Source organism: Prunus dulcis, chromosome 1 (assembly GCF_902201215.1).
Source record: "Prunus dulcis chromosome 1, ALMONDv2, whole genome shotgun sequence".
NCBI lineage: Eukaryota > Viridiplantae > Streptophyta > Magnoliopsida > Rosales > Rosaceae > Prunus > Prunus dulcis.
In genome coordinates, this window is record NC_047650.1 from 13572953 (window position 1) to 13584257 (window position 11305).

Consider the following 11305-nt stretch of genomic DNA (forward strand, 5'->3'; position numbering starts at 1 on the left):
TGGTAATATCATTCACACGACGAAAAAATATAACATAAGACGTAATAAGAATTTTTGACAGTTTAATAAAAATTTAAAACAGAGTGAGTAGGCTTACAATTAATTTTGCTTTTTTCTGCCACCTTTGGATCGGGGATGTTACCATGTTTGTCCTGTCTAGCTCTCTTCCATAAGGTAGATCGATCAATTTCTACCCCAGGCATGGTTTCCTCCAATTGATCCTCCAATCCGGCATATCCTTTTCGAGACAATCGATGATTGTACTCGAGTTTCTCCCTAATCTGTGCATGTTGAGAATGCACAGACTCAAAATCTTTGGAAAGCCTTGAAGCTACAAAGGCATCCCATTGTGCTTTCTCTATGAATTTATAAGTTTCCGGGGGATGGCTTAATTTCTCTTTGTCATTGGTGTATGGAAGGATATAATGCCTCGTTAGTGTAGACTTGAAATCCTTCCATTTCTTGGCAGCTGAAGTTAAAACAGATTTCTTGCCCCCTTGACCTACGACAAAAGCCATGTCAACTGCTTCCCATATCTGCTCCTTAACATCCTTGGGGATTTGGGACCATTTCTTGTCCACAAGGGGAACTCTGGAGCGTGCCAAGACACCAATGTACGACTGCATTTCACTATGTGCTTGGCCAATACCTTTCCCCCTTTTATTGTACTCAACAATTGGCCTCGGTTTCTGAAGCTTTCTCTTCACAACACGAGGCATTGTGCTCATACCTCGACCAGTCTTTGAATCATCAGAGATTGTTGTCTGGCTTTCTGTCTCAGCAGATGATGAAGCAAACTTCATCTTCTTCGAAGACTTCATCTCCTTCGAAGACTTCATCTCCTTCGAAGACTTGTCTTGAGGAGCTACCATTCCAAGCTTCTTGGAGCCAGAATCCTTAGTTTGTTGTTGAGAAACCATTTTAACAGACAAAACTGCAAATGAAAATATTTCGGGAAAAGATTAAGAACACAAACGACGGTTATTAATAAAATACGACGTATGATACGATTTTAAACGACGTCAATAGTAATAAACCGTCGTGGTATTTATGTTCATACGAGTTTAAAACCATTATTTATATAATGTCGTGGTATTTATGTTCACACGACGTCAATAGTAATACAACGTCGTGGTATTTATGTTCACACGACGTCAATCGTAATAAACCGTCGTGGTAAAACCATTATTTATATAACGTCGTGGTATTTATGTTCATACGACGCCAATAGTAATACACCGTCGTGGTATTAACATTCACACGACGTAAAACAATACTGTCGTCTATATTAGATTCCAACCCTAGTTTCTTTTTCTTTATATTTTATCAAATAAGGAAAAACAAAAACCATTGTTCAGAGAAATCAAACCTGCAATTAAACAAGCAAATAAAAAAAAGACTATTATTTTAAAAACAACTTTGTCAATTTTCAGACGACGCTAGAACGATTGACGAACCGTCGTGGTCTACATATTTAACCACGTAAATAAGAACTACCGTCGTCTTATTTAGTTGAGGTAGTTGTCTTCAAAGTTGGAAACTTTCCCTCTTTGTCTGTATATTTTATCAAACTTGGAAAGAAGTAAAATGATTTTGGCCAGAAAAAAAGGTAAAAAGATTTTTCAAACAAAAAACGTATGAGCATGCAAAACAGTAACCAAAATAGTGAAAATGAAAGTTTACCTTTTGCGTGCAATGAAAGCAAGAGGAAGGCGATCGATGTTTAAGTTCAGAGACGACGAAGAAGACGAGAGGAAGACGATGAGATACTCTGACAGTGCTCTGACAGGAAAAAAGACGAAAAGTTTTCTCTGGGAGAATGAAATTTTTAATCGGGTTTGGAAACAGTGCATGTGTAAGTCGAAAAGTTGCTTATATATAAAACCATTTCAAAAAAGAAATACGGCGGTTACATATAACTTCGTCGTTTTTAAATAACACGACGCAATATTTGTTATGCGCCGTGGAATCCTTTCATTTAACGTCGTTATGTTTAATATAACCGACGTGGATTTAAATAAAATAAGAATATAAGAACAACGATTGTTTTTGTTTTACTGTCGTCGTTTTTCGTCGTCTTAAGTAATACTAAGACGACGTAATATATTTGTTGAGCGACGTTGATTTTTTAAACGTCGTTAGGTGTAATATAACCGTCGTTGAAAATTGTCTTTCTGATTGCAAATTTGCAAAGACGTTAGGTATAATTTTTGTAGATACACAAACGCACACACATCATCAACTTCCAAAAAATTGTCTCTCTGATTGCAAATCTGTGTCATCTGTTAAGATTATGATGTGGAACAGAATTCCATCTGTTAAGATTTCGTAACCCTTGGGTTCTCAGAAAAATCTGATTATGTCGGCGGTTTTCTATATAAACCGTCGTGGTTATTTCAATTCTTGTCATTAAGTAGATCTACCGGCGTAGGATAAGAAAATCAAAGAAAAAAATTGTTAACAAAAATTCATATTAAGACGACAGTTTAAATTAAATGTACGACGTATGAAATGAATAAATACGACGTTAAATTTTATAGTACAATTTAAAGATAACGTCGTAGAACTATATGATAATGACGTCGATATATTTATATTGTACGTCGTTGTAAATTATTTTAATATGGCGATATTTTTTATTTTAAAGACGTGGATTTGTTTGTAATTATACGGCGTCTTATACGAAAACCTCGTCGTGTTATTTTATGAGTAAAAACGGCGGTTTTTATTGAAATCGTCGTCTTTAATTTCTACGTCGGTCGATTCATAACTTCTGCCGTTCTTTGTTGGCTTTGATTTTACACTGCTGAAATCTGTTTCAAATAGACGTCGGTTGTTTAATTAGGTACGTCGTTGTTTTTGAACAGCAATTTGAATCTCCAATTTTTTGTTGTCTAAGGTGGTATTACACGACGGTGTTTTTAGAACCGTCGTTTTTTTATAAACCACGTCGGTTTTCACTTAGACCGTCGTTGTTTTCTGGTCGTCTTTTTCACTTTTTGTAGTAGTGTAAGTTTCGATTTGATATATGAACATTGACGGAGGTTAGCAGTAGGATGTGCATATCAATTCAAAATCAATATAATTTAGTTAATTCGCATTCAATCCAGTATATATAGATTGAATTGTGATTTTTCTAATTCAATCATATATAAGATTAGAAGTTTAAATCGAATCCAATCTGATCCTATTTAAATCCGAACTAGTTATCACTTGATTCATATGATTCCCATTCACATGAACATGAAAAATAAGTTCCATCATCTTGGTCGCTAGTTGATTGAATTCCCAGCTGAGAGACGTACAATCTTTAATAATCCTAACAACCAAGGCTATTGTGGGTTGTAGCATTTGAAAAGAGTTGATGGGAATAATGCATAATCACAACGGGCAAACAGAAAGACTACAAAAAAAACTGGTAACAGTCACTATTTTGTTTTGTTTTGTATAAATTTTTTTTTTTCTTTTCAGAAAGAGAATTCATTCATAGAATCAAAGACGTACAAAGAATGACGTGATACAGTGACTTCGTTAAAACCTTCCTAGGACAACCTCATAGAACAAACTCCGTGGGAGGAAAGAGTACCACACATGTCATAACCTAACAAGAGAGTCAGATTCAGGTCACTTTGAACCATTATAATAAAAGAACAAATAAAAATGAAAACAAACACATAGACCTCCGATGAGAACTGCAACAATAGACCAACATAGTAGACCCACATGAGAGGACCGCAGAACATCCCAACTGTCAAAAGAAGCCTTTTATGAGCAAAATCATAGTTCTTTGACACCTACACAAACTACAAGGCATACCATAGAAGAAATCAGGAGAGAACACGCAGGAGAACACATAAACAATAGGAAAAGGACCCCTGAGAAGCACTCCACTTCAACTCAAAGCCGGACAAAAAAAACTCCTATGACCAAGCATAGTTCTTTGGTCGACGCAGAGTAGAGAAGAGCACCACATTCCAACAACTACCACCAGCATTGCTTCTGCGGCCACTATTGAAACAGAGACAAAGCATCAGCAACCATGTATCACAACTTTCCTGAGAAGAGACATAATCCAGGGTCACTATTGTCGCCACTGTCGAGACAAAAACAACATCAGCCACCTAGAACACTGCAAAAATAATCAAACAAAACAAACAGACAAACAGATCTAGACTATCTGGGTTGGGAAACAAGAGGAGAAGAGGGGATAAGAGGAAGGGAAAGGATGGGAGAAAAAGAATGGGAGATGAGGAGAGGAAGGGGAAAATGGGCAGAGGGGAGGAGGGGCCACCTCCCCATTTAGCTTCCTTGAGATTGGTTGTCGGTAAGGAGAAAGGGGACTAGAGTGTGACTAGGGTTTTTTTAGAGAACTCAAGAGGTGAGGGGATTGCCTGAGTGTTTCTAAAATATATCTCTTTCACAGACGTAACCATTACTTGGTGACATTTGGTGATATTTGCTGGGGTGACTAAAGGCTTTGCTTCAGCAAGCATTGCACTCCACCACCTCATCCAACACAAACTTGGCTTCACTTCCAACCTCAACTACCTTGAACACTCCAAACGTTGTCGTTCTAGAGGCGGTTTTGGCACTGCCGTTTTTGCCAATAGTGTCAGATTCAGGAATTTTCATTTCGGGAGTTAACATGTAAAAGGTTAAAAAAATTTATATACAAAACAGACCCATCAAAATGAAACAATAATATTCTAATTCATAGTTAATAGATACAACCATAACAAATACTCATGTTCATTATCAAAGAGCATTGCATCAACTCCAAAAAATTAGCGCAATCCTCTTCGCCTCCCAAGCGTCTCGTCCTATTCGACGTAAGAGCTGGCATATATTAACGTAATCATGCTCATTTTAGGGCATTTATGTTATTTTTGAGGTCCGTCGTCGTTTTGATTTTGGGCTTTATCTGCATTTTTTTTGGGCTCTGGCTCTCAAACTTTGGACCCTTATGAGTATTGTCTTAAGGGAAGCTCATTCAAGCAAATATTTCTTCAATATGTAAAAGTTAGGTTATACTTGTAAAACTTTTTGTGGATTGAACATCTAAGCTTTTTACCTAGATTGACCTTAGGTCCCTTCATGCATTTATATCATACATGAAAAATTGTTGTATGTAAAAATATTGGCTAAGTATGAAAAATGGTTTTTCGGAATAATCATTTTCTGAAGATAATTTTTAGTGGCTTTTATTCCTTACATATAAAATAAGAAAACTTGATTTTATGGGATTTAGCATGAGTATATATTGACTTAATGAGCCATCATTTTTAGCCTAAATCGTATTTTGCACTAAAACCAATTTTTCATATTTTGATTTTTTGGGAATTTGATTTTTTAGTATTTTTATTTGAATCCAAATGCGGGGTACTTCTTTATTTACATTGTAAACTTAAGTAAATGGAGTAATATAAAAATAAATGAAAGTAAAAGGACAAAGACATTTACTTACAACAACAGTTTGTGGATAATTTGCAGGGGTCAACATCTTCGTCTTCAAGGGTAAATTCCAGACTTGTAGGGGTCCCTTATGTGGATCCGCTCTGTTTGCCAACTGCATAGTTTGAAAATTTCCCTTCCACTGCATAATTCCAACTATGCCTGGAGGGAAAAGAGCCCACCCCAATGCACCATCTTCAACATCTCACCACATAGATATATAATACTTCCATATGCACACATATGGCGATCTTCACTGTGCACAGTTCGAATCTTTTCTTTGTTTGGTGCAATCAAATAGCTATGGCAATGTATAATAATGAAAGGCCTTGTATATTTCTTATATGTTGTGAAAGTTTAATCATCAAAAGGCTTTCAACAGTCTGTAGATGATTTTCTATCCATTTAAATTAGCTATTTATTTGTTTAAGATAAAGTCTTTAATTTCCTGTTTCGTATTTATGGTGTTGTGTTGTATCTTCTTGTTCTTTTTATTAATGTAAAATAATTTTGTTCAATTTTTAATCTTAACTCTATTATTTCATGCATCTTTTGAATATACATAATATATTAATTGCTTTAATGCTCTATGAAAATATGGTCAAATCTCACACTCCCTCCCAGAACACAAAGTGACCCAACCCTTGATTAATGTTTTAAGTCTCATTGCATCCCTCACCTTCAAGTCTGTAAAAAAACTTTGTTAAGAACATTGACGTGCCATTAGTGGGACTCATTATTTTGCTTAAATGTATGACCCATAGGCACCATGTGTATAAAAATAAATATATTTCCATTTTAAAAAGCCTAAAACAAATATTATGACCCATAAGTGCCACTACTACAAAAAAGCAAAAAGACGACGGTAAATCACCGTCGTGTATTCTGTTTTTCAATGGTCGTGGAATCCACCATCATCTTTTCCCTCATAAACCATGACGCTAAATCACCGTCGTTGTTAAAATATACAACGTCATCAACAAACACAAAACGACGTCTTTGTACTGCAAAAAGAACGAAAAAAGAAGTCGGGGATGAGAATAGACTACCAACTCTCTAAAAAAACCGTCGTTAAAAAGGAAAAATATGACACATATTAACAGAACAAGGCCGCAAGATAGACATACACCGACGAAAATTAAAATAAGACGCCGTTAAATATCATTTTCACGACAATAAAAAATATGACGTCTTTAAATACATTAGAAGACGACGTTATTGATTCCTACTACGCCGCCTATATAAAAACAGCCGTCGTAAAATAAATTTTCCACTTCGATTTTTCTATAAAAGATGACGTGGAAATAGTTGTCGGTGTCATTATTTACGACGTATGTATTTATAGAGTAGACGTTGAACAACGAAACAACGTCGGTTACAAATATATGAGAGTCGTATTACAAAATTTATACGCCCTATTTTCAGAAACAAACAACGACGATAAATATTAGACGTTGTTAAATAAAACAACGTCGAAAACAAATAAAAACAGACGTGTTTAGTCTGCTAAAAGTTTAAAAAATAGTCGAGGATGAGAATAGACGACCAACTCAAACAAATACCCGTCGTTAAAAGGGGAAAATATGACACATATTAAAAGAACAAGGCCGCAAGATAGACATACAACGACGACAACTAAAACACAACGCCGTTAAATATAATTTTCACAACAAGAAAAAATATGACGTCTTTAAAGACATGAGAAGACGACGTTATTGAAATATACAACATCGGTGTCATTTATATAGTCGACGTTGTATTTATATGTTCATTACTCACGTCGCACTTATTAATGTAGACGACGTTGAACTTCTAAACAACGTCGGTTCCAAATAAATGAGAGCCGTATTACAGACCATATAGACGGCGTTGATTATGATGAGAGCCGTATTACAAATAACGTCGTTTAATTGATATTAGACGGCGGTTATAATGAATTACCGTCGGAATTCATTTCGTTCCTCTTCTTTTATAAAAGAACTTGCGACGTGGAAAATGTATGATGACGTCGTATTTTTTAACGTTCAGATTATTTATCTCATTTTTTAGACGTCGGTATTATGGGATTGGAGTCGTGTTATTTTGAATTACATGGCGGTTCTTAATCCTTCCCCGACGCGATATCCTGAATAATTGCTTCACAATAGCGTCGTGGTTCTTCATTGTTACGTTGCTTTAAGACGTCGGTAAATATGCTGAATAAATGGTTCACCATAACGTCGTGTTTTATTTGAACAGACGTCGTTTTTTATGCAGAATATAATGATGTAATATGGAACCAGTATTTTTTGCACTGATTGTTTTGTGGCCAAAACCTGTATAATGAAAGTGAAGAAATCACATTACAATATATTACAAAATTAATGTCATACACTGCCATACATAAGCATCATTCAATCCATATATCTTCACACCCATCTCGAATATTTTGACCACCTAACTCACCCACCAGTTCATCAAATGTGTCAACATTTGGCATCCTCTAGTAAATGGCTCACACTCAATTATCACATCACCTAAGACTTCATCACCAATAACATCATTATATTCTCTATTAGGCATTGATAAAACTACCGACCAACCACGATGCATCGGGTCGTCAACAAAAAAAATTTGTTTGACTTGAGAAGCCAAAACAAATTGGTCATTCCTATGTCCAATTTTACTCAAATCTACAAGGGTAAATCCAAGTTCGCCGACTACAAGACCAGAACTATCTATCCAATCACACCTAAAGACTGGGATTGTAAACTTTTGGTAGTCAAGGTCCCAAATTTCTTGAATGACACCATAGAAACCCATATTTGAGAGAATTGGGTTTTTATCCTTGGCAATAGCAACTTGCATGGTATGTGCAAGTAAATAAACTCCACTATTTTGAGTTGTCCGCACATCATCTTGTGCCTTGATATTGAATTTAATACCTTTAATAAGATAGCTTCTATATAATGGCACTGCCATGTTTGGACCAGCTGCTAGCCACCTTAAATTTTCTGATACGCCATGATTGTCTTCCTCAAGTTCACTTTGAACCTGCAAATTAATCAAATCTTAATTCAATCAACATAGAAATAAGAAGAAAATTAAAAGAGAAATATGTTATTCAACAACATATACCTTGAAGCGTAGCCATTGAATGAAAGTGCTATTGTGCTTATCCTGCAGCCACTTTGTTTTCTTTCTAAATTTTGGATAAGCAGTCTTGATGTGGATCATATGTTGCCTGCATGACACGAAAAATTCAAGCATTACGGTCCCAAATATATAAGATAAACATAAGAAATAATTTAAAATGGAAACTTAAAGAATAAAACTCATACGCACTCGATATAAGGTAGGACTTCCTCCGTATTCTCCAAGACATATAGATGTGCTTGATTCAACAGGTCCTGATCAACTACGCTCACTGTGCAACCCGATAATGGCTTTGAAACTCCCATCTTTTGGCTTGAAGGCACTCCAACTGTACTAACATCAGATAAATGCTAAGTACAAAACTCTACCGCTTCTTCAGCTATATACCGCTCAGCAATGCAACCTTCGGGACGAGTACGATTCTGAACATACCCCTTCAGCACTTTCATATCTCTTTCAAACGGATACATCCACCTAAAATATACTGGCCCACATAGACGAACTTCTCTGACAAGATGTACTACTAGATGAACCATGATATCAAAGAATGAAGGGGGAAAGTACTTCTCAAGCAAACACAGAGTAACTACTAAATCTTCTTCCAACTTATCTAGCTTGGAAACATCAACAGTCTTTGCACATATAGCATTGAAGAAGAAGCACAAACGAGTTATTGCATACCTTGCAAGCTTCTCCAAAACAGAACGAATTGCCACAGGGAGCAATTGTTGCATTAAGGTATGACAATCATGTGATTTAAGGCCAAGAAGTCTTGAATCTTGTAAAGATACAAGATTTTTAATATTTGAAGAATAACCTTCAGAGACCTTCATACCATAGAAAGAATTGCAAACCTCTCTCTTCTCTGCTCTTGACAAATTCCAAGGCCCAGGAGGCAAACGAGTACGTCTTTCTCCATACTTGGGTTGCAAATCAGTTTTGACCCCATGTTCAATAAATCTAATCGAGCAGCAATCCCATCTTTATTTTTTCCAGGGATCTCCAGCAATGTACCAATGATACTATCTCAAACATTCTTCTCAATGTGCATAACATCTAGGGCATGCCTCACAGGAAGGTATTTCCAATACTCGAGATCAAAGAATATTGATTTCTTCTTCCAACAACCTCTGCCACCATTTTCAACCATATGCAGCACTTCTTCTCCGGTTAATGGCTCGGGAGGTATGCCATATTCAGGTTTCCCATTAAAAGCTGCACGTTGCCTCCCATATGGATGATTGATTGGTAACCATTTTCTATGCCCAATGTAACAAATTTTGTGGCCATTTTTCAACCTGTGACTAGGTGTATCATCGCCGCATATTGGACAAGCTTTTTATCCTTTAACAACACAACCAGATAAGTTTCCATAGGCGGGGAAATCATTAATTGTCCACATTAATGCAGCTCTGAGTGTAAAGTATTCTCCATTATGTGCATCATACACCTCTAATCCCAACCCACAAAGATTTTAAATCATCAATCAAAGGCTCCAAGTAGACGTCTATATCATTTCCGGGTTGTTTAGGACCGGAAATCAATAAGGTTAACATCATGAACTTTCGCTTCATGCACAACCATGGAGGGAGATTATATGTAACTAAGATAACCGGCCAACAACTATATCTGCTACTTAGAGAACTGTGGGGATTGAATCCATCAGATGAAAGAGCCAATCTCAAGTTTCTCGGCTCATTACCAAACTCAGGCCATTTATCATCAAGAAGTTTCAAGACGGGGAATCCGCCGGATGAGACATCTGACCGTCAATTGATTTTCTAGCAGCATGCCAAGTCAAACTCTTAGCTGTCTCATGTGATTGAAACATCCTTTTAAACCTTGGAATTGGAGGAAAATACCACACCACCTTCGCGGGCACACCCTCTTTCAAGATTGAATCTTTGCCTTCCTTCCACCTTGAGATACCACAAGTAGGACAATTAGTTGAATCCTCATACTCCTTCCTATACAAGATGCAATCATTGGGGCATGCGTGCATTTTCTCATAACTCAGCCCCAATGCACATAAAGTCTTTTTAGCCTCATACATAGAGGTTGGTATTGTATTTCCTTCTGGAAGCAAATCGCCTTGAAGTATCAATAATTCTGTAAAACAGACATCACTCATCCCATGTTTTGCCTTCAAATTATACAACTTCACTAATGCCGATAACTTCGTATACTTTCTACAACCAGGGTACACTGGTTGATCTCCATCCCCAATCACATTGGCAAACTCATACGGATCGGAACCAAAATCACCAAAATCACCAAAATCACCAAAATCATTATCATCCATATCAATTTCTTCAGACACAAAACTGTACCTACTATGGCCATCATCTTCTTCAACATTTCTACTAGCATTAGTAGTTGCTTCCCAAGGTTCTCCGTGAAATGTCCAATTTTTATAGCTTTGGTCAATTCCATTAAAGTATATGTGATCCCTTATAATTCCAACCCCAAACAACTTCAAATTAACACATTTAACACATGGACAACGGATATGTGATGTAGTTAGAAGATTTTCTACAGCAAAGTTCAAAAATGCTTCCACCCCAAACTCATATGCCTTCGATTTTCTATCCGAGTGCATCCATGACTTATCCATCTCCGACACTATAACCTATTATCTATAATAAAGTGAAAATACGGGCAATGACCATCACTATAGCAGATTATACAAAGATCTAATAGCAAGTAATACACAATAGAG